Genomic DNA, 24109 nt, shown 5'->3' with positions numbered 1-24109 from the left:
TAATGCTAAATAAGGCTCGACATTGGTAACTGACTCTACTATCTTTCTTTTTATGTCAGTAATCTTGGTTGGTCTTCTACCTCTTTTTGCAATGTGAGTGTTTCTACTCCTAGATTTAGCTCTTTTGACCACAGACTGAATAGTTGACTTGGATACACTTAATAACTTAGAAATTTTGTCATGTCCCATATCTGTATGTTTATACAGAGTATAAATTTCCTAATTTAGGTCTTCTCTTACTCTTAGGTTATGTGAAGGGGTCATAGTAAGGAGAGTTATTGGGGTGATAAGGAGTTGCGGGGTTACACCTCAGGAGTACAAAAGCCTTCCAGATACAACTGTACTAGCAGCCTCTCAGCTACACTCGAGCGTGTAGCGAAAGATGAAAGTACAATAGATTATATATGAACAGTCAGAAATTGCTAGAATCTTCATATGTTGTACATTGGAGGGTGATAACAGAATTATGAATTCAAATTTTATGAATAACACCTGAATATAAAAAATAAGATCCAAGAATACCAAAGTTTCTACCAAAACTATATTAAAATAAATCAGTAAAAATACCTGAACTAAAGAACTACATGTAAGAGAATGGTTTGATTCAATATGTAAAGTGTACAATATTAGTTATTAGTGTAAAAGAAGTAAGTAAACAAGAGAAGTAAAGAGTAATACATATGAGAACAGAAAGGGCAAGATAGCAAATCAGGATAGAGACAGTGAGTTGAAGAACAATTAGTAAAAATAGCAAGAGTGAAAAACTGAGAGAAATTACATACTGAGAAGAAAGATGGTTGTGGAGGCAGTAGAGGTGGAGTGAATTCAGATTGTGATATTTAGTATTAGAAGTTCTGTTATGGAAAAGGACTAGTGTTATACTCAATAGACTGGCAAATAGTAGATATAAGGGAGTAGACTTACCAGAGAGAGATTAAAGAAAAGCTTGAGGATATACTACATTATTCGCATGAGTAGAGAATTGCTTTGAGGTCAAGAGAGTCAGTCTATCCAGTGAGGTGACTTGGGAGAGAGGCACATAGAATTGACCATGAGTGAAGGCAGGGGTGCGTAGATCAACACTAACCTGTTCCAGAAACTGTCCAATGAACAATACTGGAATCATACCTCTAGGGTTCTCCCTCAGCATTACCCCTTCTCCTCCTATTCCTGCTCTAGTACCTTGTACTTTTCTAATTGTTTCTTTTCTAATTTATACAAGATTGATAGTTGTTTTACCTTCTGGAATCTCCTCAGTACTACCTTTTCTTCTCCCGATGCTGCTTGAGTACCTGCCACTGTACTTGCGATTATATTACTTTTTTAAAGATATTTTCAAAGTAAATATACCTGCTATATCTCCTCTTAGCACCACTCCTATTCCTCCCCCTGCTAGTAGGTTTGCTGGTTTATTTTTGCCAGTTAGCTGTATTCTTTACATTCCAAGAACTTGTAGCTTACCACCTAGGTGTAACAATCCCTCCTGGGATGGTTAGGTTTTGGCGATGGGGAACGATACTTCTCTTTTTCTTCTTCTCCACTTCTTTGTCTTACCATAGCGCTAGGCCTCTGCCTACATTACCAATAGTACAAGACCTCTGTCTTCTATCAGGAACGCCAATCATAAGCTTTCTCTAACTCTTCTTTGTAAAGAACTTTCCTTGGCGTAGCCATAACTTTGCAATAAAGATAAGGTGTTTTATATTCATTCAAGTAATAAGTAGGAAAAGTACTTAGGACAAAGCTTGAAGAACCTATCCTCTTCGGCCGCATCGGCTTCCTTATATAGTGTTCTTCCCCCCCATAGTCATGTGACCCAAAGTGGTCACAGGTGCGAAATCAAATCATAACAAACTAGTCATATGACCAAGATTGTCACATGCTCAAAACCGCTGACCTCATAATGAGGTCATGTGCAAAGCTCATAAACCAATCATAACGCAATAAACAAGTCATATGCGTGAAATCCATGACCTCATAACGAGTTCATGTGCAAAACATAAATCATATGCACTAGGCCTACCCACAAGGCACACTTGCAAGGCATACTCGGCCGGCGTACTCCAATGATTCATATTTGTGCCATGGGCGAAAGCATCACAAATCGCATACATAACAAATCATGTGACTCGAATGAGTCATATGTGTGAAACAATAACACACCTGTGACTCATAACCATGTGTCACATGAAAACCTTTTCCTCACCAAGCCATATTCATGACATTAGCTCCGCTTCCCCTAAGCCTGAGTCCCATCAGGCTGTTTCTCACCGTTTTAATAGTTACCGTCCTGCCGACCGCATGGTCTTTCTCAGCTTGTGGAACCCTTCGTCTGCTGTCCTCCATCTGACCCTTACCAATTCCAGGGTCAGATTCACCATTTCGATCGTGTGCTGCTGATTGTCATTCAGCAGGCTTAGCTCTGCGATCATTTTGTCATTTGCCGATATTGTTACCTCGGCCTGGCCAAGTTTTTCTCGGAGTCCCTGGATTTGCCTGTATAGGCTCCTGACGTCCAGTTCCGTGTATGCCGAGGAATTTTGGGCCCCTCCCTCCCTGGACCACGTCCTCGTAGCCCATGCCTTCCTGGCATCTTCTCCTTCCAACTCTTTCCTGCTTCCATCCTTCTGCAGGTAGTATCCTACAGAGATTTTCCGTTCCCTGTACATCTTGCACACATTTCTGAAGCATTGTTGCCAATGCTTCAGGACGTGGTCCGGGTATGGACCATACTTTCGACATTTCCTCGGGAACCATCCCGAGCCTTCTTTGTCGCCAAAATGTATTTAGCAACAGTCGTCATAGCATACCGTCCATGACATGGCATTATGCTGTGCTTGTTTTTCCTTCTCTTTGAGTTCTTTGTCGGTCGGCCCTATGAATGAGTATTCGGGTCTGGTCAGGGTGGTTTGGTGGGTGCTATCGCCCTAGCGCTCGCGTTGTTGAAATGGCGTGGGAGCCTTTCCCTCGCCTTTGTCTTGGTTGAACGTGATCATTACCTGGGCTTGGCTTGCCTAGGTATCGCTGGTGGAAGGTTGAGATGGCATCTTGTGTGTGTTAGAAGTTGTGTACGAAGTACCAAGTTTTATTGTGTTCGGGCAAATATCCCATCCACTTGGCTTGGTATTGGAGGTGACCATGGAACAAGCGAGAATTCACTATTTCGTCGAGCTCGTATTCTGGTTCTCCATTAAGTTCGATTGGAGGAGGAGGAAATATTGTTCGTAAGAAAAACTTGTTGTCATTGTGTAATTCGAGGAGTGAGATGTAGAAAGTGTTGTATATTTGCATCGAGGGTGGAAGGTCGAGTTTATAAGCTCGGCTGCCCACTCTTTCCAGTATCCTGAATGGTCCATTTTTCTTGTAGTCCCATTTCTATAATGGTAGTGTTGTATGGATATTCCGTGATATTAGCCATACCATATGTCCTGGTTGTATGTTTAGATATAGTCTTTGGTGCTTATCGTATTGTTCTTTTTGTCATTGTTGTGCTTGACTCATTTCATATTGTAATGTTTCGTGTAGTTTTCCCATATCTGTTTTGTCCTGTATTATACCATTAATCACATGATATGTGGTCTGACTTTGTGGATGTTGTCTGTAATTCGCCAAGAAGGGTGTCGTGTCAATTGTTTCTTGCTTTCTATTGTTGTATGCGAATTTGGCTATTGATAACAGTTTGTACCAATCATCTTGTTGATAATTGACGTAGGCCTGTAAATATTGTTTGAGTATCGCATTTACCCATTCCGTTTGTCCATCCGTTTGCAGGTGGAATGCTGTGCTCATCCTCTTTTGTATCCCCATTTCTCCAGTTACTTTTTCCATAGTCCTGATGTGAATAGTGTTCCTCAATCTGTAATGATATTCTTTGGGAGACTGTAAAGTTGCAAGACTCCTCAGAAGAAAGTTTGTATAAAATTCCTTGTGTGGATATCTTTTCTGACTGGAATAAAATGACTCATTTTGATCAGACCATCCACAACGACCAGGATTCTATTGCAATTTTCCGATGCCTGTACGTCCATGATGAAATCCATAGTAATTGTTTCCCATGGTCGTTCGGGAACTTTGTTCGATTTCAGCAATCCATATGGTGCGTGTTTAACCGTTTTTGTCCTTTGGTATAAGTCTCAGTTTTTGACATATGGTTTGACATCTTAGAGCAGTCCTGGCCAATAGAATGACCTTGTGATAAATTCTGTGGTTTTAGCCATTCCTCCGTGTCCTGTTGTTCAGATATTGTGGTGTTGTCATATGATGTCTGTTCTTATCTCTTCTTTTTCCGGAATCCATTGTTTTCTATCCTAATACATATTTCTATCCTTCCAGTGGCATAAACCCAGAGCAATTCCTTTTATCTCCTTTTTTCCTTTCTTCAATGCTTCTCTTGTTGCCTGAATTGTTTTGTCTCTTTCGTTTGCCTTCTCAATTTCCTTTTCCTCAGTCGATGTGAATTAGATAACTTCCATTGCCTCGAAGTAAGTTATTGGTAACAGTGTTCGTGTTTTTGTTTGATTCTTTTGTCTTCTTTGGTTTGTGGTTTGTCGCTTTCAATCCTTGTGAGAGTATCTGGCTTTCCACTCTCTTTACCTGGTTGGTATTCGATTTTGAAGTTGTATTTGCACAGGTGTTCCATCTACCTTATCTGATGGTCATTCAGTTCTTGCATAGTCATGAACAGGACCAGATTCTAATTGTCGGTTAGAACGCGGACTGGATGGTCGTTGTTCAAAACGTATCTCCTCCATTCCTTTAATGCTTGAACTATCGCTAGTAGTTCTTTGTTTGCAACGTCATAGTTACACTCTGTGGGAGTTATTGTCTTGGATCAGTAAGACACTGGCCTCCATGTTCCGTCTTCATATTGTTGCAATAGTATGCCTGAGCACACATATTTTGAGGCGTCCGTTTCGATCATGGTCCTTTAGTTTGGGTCAAAATGAAACAGTATGGGTGCCGATGTTTGATGTGTTCGTATTGCATCATTTGCTTTCTGTTCCGTTTCTCTCCATTCCCATTTTTTGTCCTTCTTGGTTAGGTTATACAGTGGTTTTGCAAGCCTGCTAAATCCCTCTATGCACTTTCAATAAAAGTTGCAGAATCCCATAAAGCATGGAACATCTGTTTTGTTATTTGATTTGGCCCAATCCCATATTACTGCCGTTTTGACTGGGTCGACCTTGACCCTGCTTCGATTGATGATAAATCCAAGGTATTCTGTTTCCTATTTATGGAATTCACATTTTGTTGCTTTGATCTTCATTCCTGATTCTTATATTGTGGCCATGATATTGCTGATATCCTGTTGGTATTGTTGCATGTTTTTCAAGTAGATAGGTACCTTGTCCAAGTATACGATGCAACATATGTTGAGGTATTTATTGAGTACCTTGTTGATTCATCTCTGGAATGAAGCTGGTATATTGGTTAGCCCGAAAGGCATAACCAGGTATTCGAATATTCCATATCTTGAGGCGAATGTAGTCTTCTATTCGGCTCCTGCCTTCATTCGTCTATTATGGTATGTGTCCTTGATGTCCAGTTTGGTGAAGTATTTTGCTGACCGTAGTCTATCCAGTGCCTTTCCAATCCAAGGTAGTGAATATTGATCTTTCTTGGTAACCGAATTGAGGGCTCTGTAGTCTACATGGAGTCTCATTTTCCCATCTTTCTTTTTGATGAATAGTATTGGGGATCCTCTTAATGCAAAGGTGTCTCTGATCCATCCTGGCTTTAGGTTTTGCTTGATGTACTTCCTAAGTTCTTTGAGCTCCGCTTCTCCTGGTAGGTATAGCTTCATGTAGGGAATCTCCTTCGTTTTTCCCGTGTTCCCGTCTTTGTCCAGCTGAATATCGTGATCGATTTCTGGTCTTTGAGGTGGTAGCTCTGTAGCTTCCTCTTCTTGGAAGAGGTTTTTGAATTGATGATATTTGTTTGGAATCAATTCTTTCCATCCCTTTTTGCTTTGGTATTTCTTGTCTTAGATTGCTAGTTCCGTGCTAATGTTGATTTTTACTAGGACCACTTTTTCATCTTCATATGTCCATTTGAGGATTCCTGTTGTATCTCCTCTTTAATAGTACCATCCAAAGGCTTGTGCTGTGATCTCTTTTAATCTCCATTCTCTTTATTGTATTGCGCTGTTTTTGGTCCATGCTTTCAAATTCTTTGTCTCCTATTATAGTTTCTTCCAGTTGATCTACTTCGTGCAGATCCTTGTTGTTGATTTTTTTGATGATCTTCAGTACAATTCGATCGCCTTTTTAGACTTCATAGTCCTCTTCAGCCAAGTTGGCCAGGACCACTTTGATTTCACCTGTATAGTCGATGTTGATCACCCCTGCCATAGTCATCAGTCGATGTTTGACGGCTAGACCACTGTGGGGTGGTATTCATCTATAGGTACCTTCTGGTAGTCCGATGGCTATTCCTGTTACTATCATTACCTGCCCATTGGCTGGTATCTTGATTCCTTCGTTGGCATATAGGTCGTGTCCTGCTACCTCTTTGGAACTCTTGGTAGGTACCTTTGCCGCTTGGTCTAGTTTTTGTATCTGGACACTCTTATCTTGCCACATCTCAGCGAACTTTGCATGCAAAGTTTCTTTTTCAGCTTCTCGTATTGGTATCGAGTAGACCACAGGCGAACTGTTGAGACATCGTGTCGCACATAGTTTACTTGTAAAGGTCATCTTGTTCTCGTTCCAATCAATTGTCAGATTATGTTTTCGCAACCATAGCATCCCGAGGACTATCTCATGGTTCTTGAGATCTGCTACCTGAAAGGTTGCCGTTTTCCTATGGCTGGCAATGTCCATAAATACTGTCGCTGTATGGGTTATAGGACCCATTGCACTTGGCTTTCTATCCAGTGAGTAGACTTGTCTCGCATTCTTCGCTTCTTTAGTGTGGAGGCCGTATTTGTCGTAGATTTCCTTGTCGATCAAATTTTTGGTAGCCCCAGAGTCAAGCATTGTATATATTGTTTTCCTTGTTGCAGTTTTTTCAGCTTTCATCTTGCTGTCTCTTAGGTTTTGGGATCCCTGAACTGCTCGAAGAGTGTCACCTTGAACCTTTTGTATGTGACCCATTATCTCTGTTTCCTTCCATCTTGGAAGGGCATGATCCATTGTCCCACAAGTCCTATGGGTAGAGATTCCACATATGGAATCTTGATCTCATCGTGGTGTTCTCCATATTCCTTAATGGCAAAATAGCTTTCGCATTGTGCCAAGAATCTTCGTAGCTTGTCTTCAGCTACTTCATATGTGTCAGGTTTTTTTGCTTTTGGTTGTTGGATATTTGCTTGTCCTGTGTGTTGTGTTGCTGCTAGAAATGCCTGAAACTGATTCTCAGTCATTCCAAGTATGCTAGTATCTGGTGCTGGAGCAGTGGGGGCATGTGGCCCAGGTACCGCTGATCCTGACATTCTCTCAGGTTGTGGAGTTCCTGTGGGAGAGCTATCGACTAGTGATCCTTTCTCTGGGATTACTGGGCTTGCTGCCCTTGAGGGCTCTGCTGAAACATGATCTAGGGCGTTACTGAATCCCCTTAGGTTAAGGTTTTGATCGTCGATGTCGATATTTCCTTCCCTATAAATGGGTTGAAGGATGCTGTCTTGTATCGTTTGGCGTCACACTAGGTGACGCTTTATAATGTAACGATCCCTCCTTGGATGGTTAGGTTTTGGTGATGAGGAATGATACTTGTCATTTTCTTCTTCTCCTCTTCTTTGTCTTATGATAGTGCTAGGCCTCTGCCTACATTACTGATAGTACAAGACCTCTGTCTTCTATCAGGAACACCTATCGTAAGCTTTCTCTAACTCATCTTTGTAAGGAACCTTCCTTGATGTAGCGATAATGTTGCAATAAAGATAAAGATCATAAAGGTGTTTTATATTCATTAAAGTAATAGGTTGTCACGAATATAGCTTAGTGAGGAAAGGGTTTTCACGTGACGCATAGTATGAGTCACAGGTATGTTATTGTTTCATACATATGACTCATTAGGGTCATATGATTTGTTATGTGTGGGATTTGTGATGCTTTCGCACATGACTCAAGTATCAGTCATGGGACTTGCGCCGGACAAGTATGCCTTGCGAGTAAACCTTGCACATATGATTTATGTTTCGCACATGACCTCATTATGAGGTCATGGGTTTCGCATGTATAACTCAGTCGAGTCATATGACTTCTTTATTGCGTTATGATTGGTTTATGAGTTTTGTACATGACCTCGTTATAAGGTCATTGGTTTTGAACATGTGATCATTTTGGTCACATGATTAGTTTGTTATGATTTGGTTTCGCACATGTGACCAATTTAGGTCACATGACTATGAGCGGGAAGAATACTATATAAGGAGGCCGATGCGGCCGAGGAAGATAGGTTCTTCACGCTTTATTCTAAGTACTTTTCCTACTTATTACTTTAACAAATATAAAATACCTTTACGATCTTTATCTTTATCATTATGCCAAGGAAGGCGCTTTACGAAGAAGAGTTAGAGAAAGCTTACGATAGGCAGTCCCGGTAGAAGACAAGGGTCTTGTACTATCGGTAATCTAGGCAGAGGCCTACAGCTATCGTAAGACAAAGAGAAGAAGAAAGACAGGAAGAGAAGTATCGTTCCCCGTCGCCAAGCACTAACTATGCGAAGAGGGATCGTTACATTACAAAGCGTCACCTAGTGTGATAGCAAACGATACAAGACGGCATCCTTCAACCCAGACCAGGAAGGAGATATTGACATCGACGATCAAAATTTTAATTTAGGAGGATTCAGCAACGCCCTAGATCACGTCTCAGCAGAACCCTCGAGAGCAGGAAGCCCAGTAACCCCAGAGAAAGGATCACCAGTTGATAGCTCTCCTGCTGGAACGCCACGACCCGAGAGAATATCGGGATCCGCAGTACCTGGGCTACCAGCCCCAGCCCCTCCGGCACCAGGAACCAGTATACTTGGAATGACTGAAAATCAGTTTCAGGCATTTCTTGCAGCCACGCGAAATACAGGGCAAGGAAATGTCCAACAACCAAAAGCAAAGTAGCCCGATACATACGAAGGAGCCGAAGATAAGCTACGAATATTCTTAGCACAATGCTAGGGATATTTTACAGTTAAGGGATCCGGAGATCACCAGGATGAAATTAAAATTTCATATGTGGAATCTCTACTTAGAGGACTCGCGGGACAATGGATCATGCCCTTCCAAGATGGACAGAAACAGAGGGAATGGGTCACGTACAAAGAGTTCAAGGTGACACTCTTTGAACAATTTGGAGACCCCAATGCCAAAGAAACAGCAAGACGAAAGCTAGAAAAACTCCAGCAAGGAAAACAAGCGTTCTCAGCATACTGGAACGAATGTCGACTGTTGGAATACGAGGCCGAGTTTGATGATGCGACTCTCTACATCATCCTCCTGAGAAACTGCAGTGAGAGACTCCGAGAGGCATGGGGAATCTCTGACCTGCGCTATACGACAGCCGAATGATTTGCAAGATGGGCAATCGACAAAGAAAGCAAATTAAACATGGTTCGGAGCAACTCGGAAAATACTATAGCACATAGGGTGGTCCAATCATCTAGGAATGTGGACGGGACCTTCAAACTGCAAGCACCTCGAGGAGAAAGTCGAGCATTACCACCAGGCGAACCGATGGAATTGGACAAGTCAAGTACAGGGCCTGCTCTGAATTTGTCTAAGGAAGAATACGCCAGAAGGATGAATGGGAAACTATGTCTAAGGTGTGGAAAAGCAGGGTATCAGATACGAGAATGCAGAAGCCGACTGGACGACGGATACAAGGGAAACAGAGCTACTGGAAATAATCGTTTCCAAAATCAGAAAAGAAGCAACATCCGCGAAATGATAGCAGAGGATTCACCGGCGGAAAACGAAGAGGGTCTCCAGTAAATGGTGGTCTGGGAGACCAGAGATGTGGACCTGGAAAACCCATCAAATTAGCGAACTACTACACGGCACTAGACATCCAAAGAGGAGAAGAAGATGGAGATCATGTGATGGTCAAAACGAAGATATACAACAGAGAAAGGGAAGAAACAACAATATATGCAATGCTCGACTCGGGGGCCACTGAAGACTTCATCGACAAAGAAATATGCGACAAATACGGCCTCCACACCAAACAAGCAAAGAAAGCAAGACAGGTCTACTTAGTGGATGGAAAACCAAGCGCTATGGGTCCTATAACCCATACGGCGACAGTACCCATGGACATTGACAGCCATAGGGAAATGGCAACCTTCCAAGTGGCAGATCTGAAGAACTATGAGATAGTCCTAGGGATGCCATAGTTACGGAAGCATAATCCGATGATCGATTGGAACGAGAACAAGATGACCTTTACAAGTGAACTATGTGCGACATGATGTCTCAACAGTTCACCTGTGGTCTACTCAATACCGATACGAGAAGCGGAAGAAGAAGCTTTGCATGCAAAGTTTGCCGAGATGCGGCAAGACAAGAGGGTCCAGATACAAAGACTGGACCAAGAGGCAAAAGTGCCTACCAAGGGTTCCAAAGGGGCAGCTGGACACGACCTATATGCCAAGGAAGCAATCAAGATACAGGCCAACGGGCAGGCAACAATAGCGACGGCAATAGCCATAGGACTCCCCGAAAGCACCTATGAACGAATAGCACCCCACAGTGTTCTAGCAGTCAAACACCGACTCATAACCATGGCAGGGGTGATCGACATCGACTATACCGGTGAAATCAAAGTAGTCCTGGCCAACCTAGCTCAAGAGGACTACCAAGTACAGAAAGGCGATCGAATCGCACAGTTGATAATCGAAAAAATCAACAAAGAGGATCTGCATGAAGTAGATCAAGTGGAAGAAACCATGAGAGGAAACACGGGATTTGGAAGTACGGACCAAAACCAGCTCGATACAACAAAAAGAATTGAGATCAAAGAGATCACAGCACAAGCCTTTGGACGATATTATCGAAGAGGAGATACAACAGGAATTCTCAAATGGACATACGAAGAAGAAAAGGCGGTTCTAGCAAAAATCAACATCAGCACAGAGCTAGCAATCCAGGACAAGAAATACCAAAGCAAAAAAGGATGGAAAGAATTGGTTCCAAAAGAATATCACCAATTCACAAATCTATTCCAAGAAGAGGAAGCTACGGAGCTACCACCTCGAAGACCAGGAATCAGCAACAAAATTCAGCTGGACAAAGACGAATAAACAGGAAAGACAAAAGAGATTCCCTATAAGAGGTTATACCCTTTAGGGGAAGCAGAGCTCGAAGAACTTAGGAAGTACATCGAGCAAAACCTAAAGAGAGGATGTATCCGAGACTCTTTCACGTCAGGAGGATCCCCAATACTATTTGTCAAAAAGAAAGACGGTAAAATGAGACTATGCGTGGACTACAGAGCCCTCAATTCGGTTACCAAGAAGGACCGATATCTACTACCCTTGATTGGGGAAGCACTGGACAGACTACGATCAGCAAAATACTTCACCAAGCTCTACATCAAAGACGCATACCACAATATACGCGTCAAGGTAGGAGACGAATGGAAGACTACATTTGCCTCAAGATACGGAATGTTCGAATACTTGGTTATGCCCTTTGGGCTAACCAACGTACCGGCTTCATTCCTGAGATGGATCAACAAGGTACTTAATAAGTACCTCGACATATGTTGCATCGTATACTTGAACGATGTACTCATATACTCGGAAAATATACAACAACACCAAAAAGATATCAGCAATATCATGGCGGCAATACAAGGATCAGGAATGAAGATCAAACCAACAAAATACGAATTCCTTAAGGAAGAAACAGAATACCTTGGATTTATTATCAATCGAAGTGGGGTCAAAGTTGACCCTGTTAAAATAGCAGCCATATGGGATTGGGCCAAACCAAACAACAAAACAGATGTCCAATGCTTTATGGGATTCTGCAGCTTTTATCGAAGGTTCATAGAGGGGTTTAGCAGACTTGCAAAACCATTCTATAACCTAACGAAAAAAGACAAGAAATGGGAATGGGGAGAAATGGAACAAAAAGCATATGATGCAATACGAACGCATCTAACATCGGCACCTATCTTGGTCTATTTCAACCCAAACCGAAGGACAATGATAGAGACCGACGCCTCAAAATATGTATGCTCAGGCATACTATCACAACAATGCGATGATGGAAAATGAAGGCCAATGTCCTATCGATCAAAGACAATGACCCCCGCAGAGTGCAATTACGATGTTGCAAACAAAGAACTATTAGCAATAGTTCAAGCATTAAAAGAATGGAGAAGATACTTTTCGAACAACGACCATCCAGTCTGAGTTCTAAATGACCACAAGAACCTGGTACCATTCATGACTACGAAAGAACTAAACGATCGCCAAATAAGATGGATGGAACACCTCACCAAATACAACTTTAAAATCGAATACCGATGTTAGGAATACCGAGATCCGATACCTAGGAACCACCCTAGGTAGGGTAACCTCTCCCGAAATCGAAATCTCAGGTCTCCATCACCCCCCTCCGGCCCCCTTACGGGGCCCGCGCGTCATCATACATATCGATCTAAGTTGCGTCCTGTGAGTATTATACCACAGAATCGAAGGTGTTAAAATAACACCGTATACGTCACCGCCGTCCATCCGACCGGAACCTGTTCGCAGGATATATAAGAGGGGACCTTCAGCTAGGTCTGGGAAGTATAACGGAGTGAATCCGTCAACTACCCAGAAGGTTACTAGGCTTCAAGAACGAGATATCTTTAGCATGGGCCATAAGTAACAGGACGTTTTCGCGCAAAAAGATGATGATGAATAGTAAAGGATCTTAATGAAAGACCAATACATTCACATCTACCCTACGATAACCAGAAGAGTCTGGAACTCCTGAGAATACTACCATTGAACTCAATGAAGTTCGAGGAGTGTTACAACTAGGTTCCGGTACGTACTGCAACCGAAGGGGTGACTCCCAAACCGGTAACAGTAACCAGAATCCTATTACCCACGGCAACCAAGGGTTACCGACCGAGGGATTATCTACCAATCCTATGGAAAGGCTTCCTGCAAGCAAGTAGGAAGTCCTCCGGAAAAGACCTATCAGTTGGGTATGGAGTTATGAAGAGTTGAAGTTAGATGACCTAGAAAGTCGGTAATAACAATTATCTTCGCAGATACAACCCGCAGAGAAAACTGATCATTTCGTCGACAAGGGAGACGATTGGAGCCAACACAGTTCGACTTGAGAATTGGGCCATTTGTCTAAAAAGACTCTCACCATCGGATAATTACTATTGGAAACAGCATGACTTCCAAATAGTCATATTATAATTATCAAAGAGGGTGTGATGATTTTCAGGGTCTACAAGTGTTTGCATCTTGGAAGAAAACCCGACGTTACGAGTTATATTGGAAAAAGGTACATGGTTGTATGTTAGTTAGATGTAGTCCGCGAACACTCAGACGCGGAATATAAATATCGAAGTGCCTCTCAAGCTTTAGACATTATCAAGCAACGGAGAAGAGACCTTAACAATATAATATTGTTCTTACGACTTTACTTTACTTTACCCTACTTTACTTCGCTCTTAGTAGTCATAAACGAAACGAGTGAAGTCCGAGCCTTCCTAGACAATCTCCGTCTATAAAAACGAATCTCGATTGGCCTAGACAACTCTGAAGTCTATCAGGTTGTCTCCGCCTAACAACCGACCAGGCGAAGAAAGTGGAAAGCCAGATGCTCTCACAAGGATTGCAAGCGACAAACCACAAACTAAAGAAGACGAAAGGATCAAACAAAAAACACCGACCCTATTACCAAAAACGTTCTTCGAGGCCATGGAGGTTATCCAATTCACATCAAAGGAGGAAAGAGGAATTGAGAACGCAAGCGAGAAAGACAAAACAATCCTGACAATAAGAGAAGCCTTGGAAGAAGGAAAAAAGGAGATGAAAGGAATTGCACTGAGGTTATGCCAATATAAGGATGGAAATATGTGGCACGATGGAAAACAATGGATCCCGGAAGAAGAGGAGATAAGGACAGACATCATACGACCACACCATGATATCCGAATGGCAGGACACGGAGGAACGGCTGAAACCACGGAATTCATCACGAGATCATTCTATTGGCCAGGACTGCGCGAAGATGTCAAACGATATGTCAAAAACTGCGACACATGCCAGAGAACGAAAACGGCTAAACACGCACCATCTAGATTACTAAAATCAAATGAAGTCCCCGAACAACCATGTGAAACAATTACTATGGATTTCATCATGGACCTACCAACATCGGAAAATTGCGATAGCATCTTGGTCATGGTGGATCGCCTGACCAAAATGAGTCATTTCATTCAGGTTAGAAAAGACATTAACAGGAGGGATTTTATACAAACATTCTTCCGAGAGGTCTTTCGACTTCACGGCCTCCCAAAGAATATCATTACAGATCGAGGAACACTATTCACATCGGGACTATGGAAGAAAGTAACCGGAGAAATGGGAATACAAAACAGAATGACCACAGTGTTCTACTCACAAATAGATAGACAAATGGAACGGATAAATGCGATACTCGAACAATATTTAAGGGCCTATGTCAACTATCAGCAAGATGATTGGTACAAGCTGTTATCGATGGCCGAATTCGCATACAACAATGGAAAGCAAGAAACAATTGGCACGACACCCTTCTGCGCGAATTACGGACAACATCCACAAAGTCAGACCACATATCATACAATTAATGATGTGATACCAGAGAAAGCAGATATGGGAAAACTACACGAAACCTTACAATACGAGATGAGTCAAGCACAACAACGACAAAAAGAACAATACGATAAGCACCGAAGACCAGATCCGAACATACGACCAGGAGATATGGTATGGCTAATACCACGCAATAGCCATACGACACGACCATCCAAGAAACTGGATTACAAGAAAATTGGACCCTTCAGGATATTGGAAAAAGTGGGCAGCCGAGCTTATAAACTCGACCTTTCCCACTCAATGCGAATACACAATACATTCCACATCTCACTCCTCGAATTACACAACGACAATAAGTTTCCTTCACAAACACTTATTCCTCCCCCTCCAATCGAACTGGACGGAGAACCAGAATACGAGCTCGACCAAATAGTCGATTCCCGCTTCTTCCACCATCCCCTCCAATATCGAGCCAAGTGGACAGGATATTCTCCTGAACACGATAAAACCTGGTACTTTGCACACAACTTCGAAAACTCACAAAATGCCATCTCAGCCTTCCACCAGCGATACCCAGGCAAGCCCGGCCCAGGTGACAATCACGTTCAACCAAGACAAAGGCGAGGGAAAGACTCCCGCGCCACTGTAGCAACACGAGGGCTTGGGCGATAGCCGCGGCCAAACTACACCCACCAGCCCTGAATACTCATTGATGGGGCCAACCGACGAAGAACTCAAGGAAAGGGAAAGACAAGCACAGCATAACACCATGTCATGGACGGTATGCTACGATGACAGTTGCTAAACACACTTTGGCGATAAAGAAGGCTCGGGATAGTTCCCGAGGAAATGTCGGAAGCGTGGTCCACGCCCGGACCACGTTCTGAAGCATTGGCAATAATGCTTCAGAAATGGGTACAGGATGCACAGGGCACAGAAAATATCTGCGGGATTCTACCCGCAGAAGGATGGAAGCAGAAAAGAGTTGGAAGGAGAAGATGCCAGAAAGGCATGGGCCGCGAGGATGCGGTCCAGGGAAGGAGGGGCCCAAAACTCCTCCGCAGACAAGGAACCGGATGTCAGGAGCCTACACAGGCAGATTCGGGGACTCCAAGAACAACGGGGCCAAGCCGAGGCCACAATTTCCGCAAACGACAAAACGATTGCGGAGCTAAGACAGCTGAACGATAATCAGCGGCACACAATCGAAATGGCAAACCTAGCGTTAGAATCGGTGAGGGTCAGATCGAGGACCGCAGACGAAAGGTTCCACAAGCTGAGAAGGACCATGTGCTCGGCAGGACAGGAGCTATTGAAACTGGGAGAAAAAGCGTGATGGGACTCAGGCTTAGGAGGAGGGGAGCTAATATCACGAATATGGCTTAGCGAGGAAAGGGTTTTCATGTGACATATAGTGTGAGTCACAGGTATGTTATTGTTTCATACATATGACTCATTAGGGTCATATGATTTGTTATGTGTGGGATTGGGGATGCTTTCGCACATGGCTCAAGTATGAGTCATGGGACTTGCGCCGGACAAGTATGCCTTGCGGGTAAGCCTTGCACATATGATTTATGTTTCGCACATGACCTCATTATGAGGTCATGGGTTTTGCGCGTATGACTCAGTCGAGTCATATGACTTGTTTATTGCGTTATGATTTGTTTATGAGTCTTGTACATGACCTCGTTATAAGGTCATGGGTTTTGAACATGTGATCATTTTGGTCATATGATTAGTTTGTTATGATTTGGTTTCGCACATGTGACCACTTTAGGTCACATGACTATGAGCGAGAAGAATACTCTATAAGGAGGCCGATGCGGCCGAAGAAGATAGGTTCTTTACGCTTTGTTCTAAGTACTTTTCCTACTTATTACTTTAACAAATATAAAATACCTTTATGATCTTTATCTTTATCATTACGCCAAGGAAGGCGCTTTACGAAGAAGAGTTAGAGAAAGCTTACGATAGGCGGTCCCGGTAGAAGACAACGGTCTTCTACTATCGGTAACGTAGGCAGAGGCCTAGAGCTATTTTATGACAAAGGGAAGAAGAAAGACAGAAAGAGAAGTATCGTTCTCTGTCGCCAAGCACTAACAATCCAAAGAGGGATCGTTACAGTTGGCTCCAATTGTCTTCGCCATTGATAAAATAATTCGTTTTATCCACGGCTATATCTGCAAAGGTGGTCATCATTACAATTATTGTAGATCGTCTAACTTTGATCCTTTGTAACTTCATACCCAACCCATAGATTTTCTCTAGATAACTTCTTATTACTTTGCAGCAAGCTATTATACCAGATTGGTAATTAATCCCTCGGTCGATAATCCTTGGTTGCTCTCTAGGTAGTAGGTTTCAGTAACCATTGTTGTATTGGGAATCACCCCATGGCTACGACATGTTCTGAAACCCAGTTACAACACTCCGTGAAGTTTGTTAGCTTCTTTGGTAGTGTCCTTTGGAGTTCTAGACTCTTCTGGTGAATGTAAATATATTGGTCTCTAGTAGAGATCCTTTATCATTTGATACCATCTCTTTGTGCGAAATCGTCCCGTTACTTACAGCCCATGCCCAAGGTGTCATGTCTTTGAAGCCAAGTAACTCTCTGAGCGGTTGATGGAACTACTCAATTTCCACTTCCCAGGCCTAGCCGAAGGTCCCCTCTCATATAACCTGCGAACAGGATCCGGTTGGATGGACGGCAATGACGTATATGGTGTTATTCTAACACCTTCAAATCTGTGGTAATATAGTCACAGGATGCAACTGAGATTAACATATATGATGACGCGAGGGCCCAGTAAGGGAGCTGGAGGAGGGTGTTAGACACCAGAGATTCTGATTCCAAGTGGGATTACTCTACTTAGGATGGTTCCTAGGTATCGGGTTCTGGTATTCCTAACATGAGCTCCCTCCTCTTAAGGCTTCATCCCGAATGCCTTTTTGGTACATAAAAATAAAAAATAAAAAATAAAAAATAAACATAATTTAACCATTAACTCCTTTCAGACCCAATGAGAGTAGGGTAAAAACCTTCCGTGTTTGCTTGGCCACGGTAGGAAAACCTTTCCCCCATCGTCCTTCCTCTGCCCGCTTTGGCATTTCCGGATTATCATGGTGAAATTCATCCACCATTTCCCTCACATTATCCATACCAGCGGCAGGTTCCCAGGTGTTCTCATCTTTAGAACATCCTTGCCATTTGACAAAGTACCATAGTTCACGTACCTCCTGGTAGCGACCGCGTACTCTGTTTTTGTAAGAGCGTAACTCACTTCTTACAATTTTCTCTATTTCTCATTGTAAGTCGCACCCAATATCCTCGGGCTCTCTGGGAGGTTGTTGTCGGTCCACGCATACAGACTCTCCGTAGGGTTCTAATAGAGATACGTGGAATATGGGGTGCATGTTACATCGATCCGAGATATTGAGTTTGCAGGCACGGTTTCCTTGTTTTTCTAAGATCATGAATGGTGCATATAATTTAGGACCGAGTTTCTTTGACTTTCGATGTGTACAAATGTTTTTTACGTTTAACATTACTTTATTACCAATTTTGAAGTCAGGTTGCTCCTTGGCCTTCCTATCGTAGTATCTGGCCATAGCTTCTCGTGTGTGTTGGAGTGATTCTCTTGCTTGCTCGTGGATCGTTTTTATCCAGTTTGCATATAGTCTGGCTCCTGGATTTTACGCCTCGCGTTCCTTCATCTATTTAGTTTGTGGATGGCATCCATAGTTTGTATAGAAGGGTGTCATCCCGTGTGCATTGATTGTCGAGTTGTTGTAAGCATGTTCAGGTAGAGGTAACAGTTGGTACCAGTCATCCTGATCATAGTTGACAAAGCTTCACAGGTAACCTTCCAGCACTAGGTTGGTTCGCTCAGTTTGTCTATCCATTTGAGGATGGTACGCTGTAGACATCCTTCTTTTTATATTAAGTGTTTTGCATTGGGATTTCCAGAATTCTCCTGCAAACTTTAAATCCATGTCTGAGACAATTTCTGTTGGTAAGCCATGTAGCTTCCATATTTCCTTTGTAAAGGCTGTTGTCACATCTTTCGCGGCAGTTGTTCCTTCCAATCCAACGAAGTGAGCCATCTTTGTAAATTGGTCGACTACTACCATGATTTGGGTGCATCCTTGACTTTGGGGTAACTGTGTAATAAAGTCAACTGAAATTGATGCCCATGCTGTGTAGGGTATTGACAGCAGTTGTAGTAGACCATACTTTGCGTGTCGTGGGGATTTGTTGTGTTAACAATCATCACACGACCGTATGTAATCATTTACCCAATCTGCCAGCCCTTTCTAATAAAAATCCCTCATAATTATCTCAAGAGTCTTTTCTTGCCCAAAGTGACCTGCTATTTTAGTGTTGTGACATCCTTCAGCTATTGTTGTATCAAGGTCCTGCTTTTTTAGTACGAATAGTCTTTACTTATAGTAAAGCAATTCGTCGGATAAGGTCCAGTCTTTCGGGAAAGGTTTACCCTGGTCTTGTAAGCTTTCTAACTCATTTCTTCTTTCAAGCCATTCTCTATCCCCTGGGATGGCTTTTAGGACTTACTCTAGAAATTCTGGGTTGAATTTCTTTAGTTCCTTATGGGCCAGTATGGCGCTTGTCATGAGTGTTCATTCGGGTACTTCAGTTGCATCATACTGATGGGTATTTTGGTTCATTGACACATGTAGTTGGGTGACTACCGGCTCTAATTCTCGGATAGTAATAGCCCTTGTTGCGATATCTGTGCTGCCGAATCTTGATGTACCTCTTTCGATATTCTCTAGGTTGTCTATTTCTATCATCTCTGCAGTATTAATTTTTTCTATCACTAGTTGGGCAATCCGATCACCGGCCTTGATGTGACAGTCTGAATCTCACTGGTTAAATAGTAGTATTTTGAGTTCGCCGGTATAATCTGTGTCGATTACGCTAGCACTGGTAGAGATACCACTTTTGACTACGAGTCCGCTTCTAGGAGCAATTCTTCCATATGTTCCGGCCGGTATACTAATTGCAATACCGGTTCTAACAACTAACTGTCCTTATGCTGGAACTTTGTTTTCCTGCATTGCGTAGAGATCATAGCCTGCTGCTATTCTTGAGCCTTTAGTTGGTAATCTTGCCCTGGTATCTAACCATTTTACTCGAATTACTGAGTCTGAGTCATTCCAGTTAGGAGTTTCCTGTATATCAACTATGCTTGTATCATTTGTTTTGCTGCCCGCTATTAAGCATATTTGAATTTCCCCTTTCGCAGTTCTTGTTACTGAGCTGATTTGGAAATGTTCAGGTTTCAATATCGCCTGTTCGCGATGTGCAGCTCCTTCCTCAGAATGGTACTCTGGCCGTCAACTGAGTGTATCAGGTTTTCCCCCTCTCATTCCTGGGTGGTAAACAATTCTGAAGTTGTAATCCACTAACCTCTGCACTTAATGGATTTGGTGTCAACTCCTGACCTTTGAGGTGAGGAAATATTGGAGGTTTTAGTGATCAGTGTACACAGTTAAAGGTTTTTCGGTTTTAACCAGGTATTGGCACTATTCTTTGAAAGCTTCCAATATTGCCAATAGTTCTTTGTCATGGATCTCATAATTTCGCTCTGCGGAATTCAACTTGCGAGAATGAAAAGCTACAGGATATAGTCTTTTTTCCACAAACTGGGATAGGATGCAGCCTAAAGCAAAGTTGCTAGCATCCGTTTCCACCACTGTTTTCTTTCCTGGAAGAAATGGTGTAGAATTGTGGCCGAAGTAAATCTTCTTTTAAGCTCCTGGAAGGCCTTTTCCTGTTCTGGGCCCTACTGGAACTTCTTTGGATCACCTTTCAATGTTTCTGTAATAGGAGCGCAAATTTTGGAGAAGTTTTCTATAAAACGTTGTTAGAAGTTAGCAAATCTTTGAAATATTTGGACTTCTTTAACCGATGTAGCTGATTTCCAGTTTAATACTGAATCCAGCTTTTGGGTACTCATGGATACCCCATTGACGGCTATTATGTAGCCTAAGAACTCCACTTTTTTAACGTGGAAGAAAGATTTCTTTATTGATATTGCGAGTGGGAAATCTGTTAATTGTTGTAACACTTTTATTACTAGCTCGATATGTTCCTTCTCATTGTTGGAATAAATGAGAATGTCGTCCAAATAACATACAACACTCTGATCTAGATATTCCCAAAGGACCTCATTCATCATGTCCTGAAATATAGCTGGAGCATTGACTAATCCAAAAGGTATGACCTTATACTCGTCATGTCCATAGCGCGATTGGAAAGCTGTTTTCCATTCATTCCCTTCTTTGATTTGGATGAGATTGTAGCCATCTTTTAAATCAATTGTGGAAAAGATGCTAGCTCCTGCTGTACGATCACGTAACTCCGACATTAATGGTAGTGGGTATTTGTTAGAAATACCGAGATCCAATACCTAGGAACCACCCTAGGTAGGGTAACCTCTCCCGAAATCGAAATCTCAGGTCTCCAACACCCCCCTCAGGCCCCCTTACGGGGCCCGCACATCATCATACATATCAATCTAAGTTGCGTCCTGTGAGTATTATACCACAGAATCGAAGGTGTTAATATAACACCGGATACGTCACCGCCGCCCATCCGACCGCATCCTGTTCGCAGGATATATAAGAGGGGACCTTCGGCTAGGTCCGGGAAGTATAACGGAGTGAATCCGTCAACTACCCAGAAAGTTACTAGGTTTCAAGAACGAGATATCTTTGGCATACGCCGTAAGTAACAGGACGTTTTCGCACAAAAAGATGATGATGAATAGTAAAGGATCTTAATGAAAGACCAATACATTCACATCTACCCTACAATAACCAGAAGAGTCTGGAACTCCTGAGAATACTACCATTGAACCCAATGGAGTTCGAGGAGTGTTACAACTAGGTTCAGGTACATACTGCAACTGAGGGGGTGACTCCCAAACAGGTGACTGTAACCAGAATCCTATTACCCACGGTAACCAAGGGTTACCGACCAAGGGATTATCTACCAACCCTATGGAAAGGCTTCCTGCAGGGAGACGATTGGAGCCAACACAGTTCGACTTGAGAATTGGGCCAATTGTCTAAAAAGACTCTCACCATCGGATAATTACTATTGGAAACAGCATGATTTCCAAATAGTCATATTATAATTATCAAAGAGGGTGTGATGATTTTCAGGGTCTCCAGGTGTTCGCACCTTGGAAGAAAACCCGACGTTGCGAGTTATATTGGAAAAAGGTACATGGTTGTATGTTAGTTAGATGTAGTCCGCGAACACTCAGACGCGGAATATCAATATCGAAGTGCCTCCCAAGCTTTAGACATCATCAAGCAACGGAGAAGAGACCTTAACAATATAATATTGTTCTTACGATTTTACTTTACTTGACTTTACCCTACTTTACTTCGCTCTTAGTAGTCATAAACGAAACGAGTGAAGTCCGAGCCTTCCTAGACAATCTCCGTCTATAAAAACGAATCTCGATCAGCCTAGACAACTCTGAAGTCTATCGGGTTGTCTCCGCCTAACAGTATTTGTTCAAGATGGTTATCTTGTTCAGGTTTCGGTAGTCTACTACTAGTCATAGTCTTCCATCTGCCTTTGGTGTAAAGAGAATTGGGGCACCAAAAGGTGATTGGCTCTTTGTGATCTTTCCTTGTCATAACATATTATCAAGGTATTCTCGTAACAACTTAAGTTGTTTATCTGACAGAAGATAAATGGGTCCCTAAGAGGATTTCGCTCCCGCGACTAATTTAATTTCATGATTGAAGGTTCTCCTAGGGGCTAACTTTACTGCTGTTTGTGGGAGAAATAATTTTTTGAATTTCCAGTAGTGTTTTGGAACGGAATCAAAGTTGATCTCATTAGGATTTTCTGCAACTCTAATTTTTCCTATTTGGATTGCGTTCTCATCTCAAGCGATAGTTTCATCGTATTTGAACATATCCGCAATTCCTTCATGCTCTTCTTCCATGCAGCTTTTACATTTAGAGTCCCAAAATTCACATTTTGTAGGTTCTCCAATGTTGGATAGAGGGTGCTCTGAATGCCACTATCGGAAAGGGATGATCATCCCGTAATCACCTGCTGCTGCGATTTCGCACGCAACTTCAGACATGTGTTTATTTCGTCCTATTTTAAGCCAAATAGGTTGTCAGTAGAACTTTCCTCCCGATGGAGTGGATACTCCATCAAAGCCTTAAATGTTTACCGGATTTGGTCTCTCTGTGAATCGGATTTTTAATTCTTTTACGAGTTCTTTGTTGATTAGGAACACATTGGATCCTGAATCTAATAGTATTTGTATTCTCTAGTGCTGACGATTTGGGTTTATAAGGTGAATGTAAGCATGTCCCTCAGGACAATTATATCTTGTAGGCTTTGGTACGCTAAAAGTGCGTTGTTTTGGGTAAGGCGTCGAATCATTGTTTTGTCGTTTCGACATGTCTGAGGTTTGATAACAACTGGCATGTTTGTTACCGCGCCCGCGCAGTTTCGACCATTTAGGTCTTCTCAGACAAACTTGTTTCCACTTGGTATATTGGGCAACCCACTACTAGCGGTCTTTACCTCCTACCGAGGGGTTCCTATACCTTCCACTTTTACTTTCTGTGGAACCAATCCAGGGGGTCTCTGCCATCGTCCAGGTATCATGGAAATAAAAGCCAGGTGCGTAGGGCTGGTCAGCTGTCTCTTTGATAACCTTCCTGGGCTTATTCTCCACCCTCGCCTAACTGTAGACAGTGTCCTCACTTTATCAAGTTCTGTTCGGTACCAGCGCGGCACATAAGAAGTAGTAACTAAAGGTAAGGTCTAGAGCTCTTGTACCTATTTTTCATGTAGATCGAAGATGTGCTTCGCTTATTTTTTGATCCTTCTTTTAGCCCCTACTGTGCTTCCCTCCAGAACCCTTTGTGCGGTCTGTTTCCTGTCCAGGTTTTTGTCTTTTTATCGGAGACCTTTCGGTATCCAGATCACGTGCCTGATTACCCTAATAATCATGCATTAGTCCATTAGGGTGAGCTTGTGTCACTCCCTTGGGAAGCATAGAGGTACTGCCAATGTGTACACTGCTCTTTATTAATCCCCTTATCCTTGCGGCAAGAAGGACGCGTGTACTCCCACTCAGGTCATGATCACAAGGTTACCTTCTTCGCTTCGACATCCCTTTAATTTGCTGTTGATTTCGATTCCTAGAGAGTATGTCTCTTCTAGACTACCAGAACACCGTAGTTGTCGGTACCAATAAGATGACTTAAGTCATCTCTTCATCATCACCTAGTTTCCAGAGTTTATTACCACTTGCAATTTGGGCAGCAGAGATTTTTCTGGGA

This window comes from Tuber melanosporum (genome assembly GCF_000151645.1).
Source record: "Tuber melanosporum whole genome shotgun sequence assembly, scaffold_8, strain Mel28".
NCBI classification, from domain to species: Eukaryota; Fungi; Ascomycota; class Pezizomycetes; order Pezizales; family Tuberaceae; genus Tuber; species Tuber melanosporum.
Note: the sequence above shows the minus strand (reverse complement) of the source record.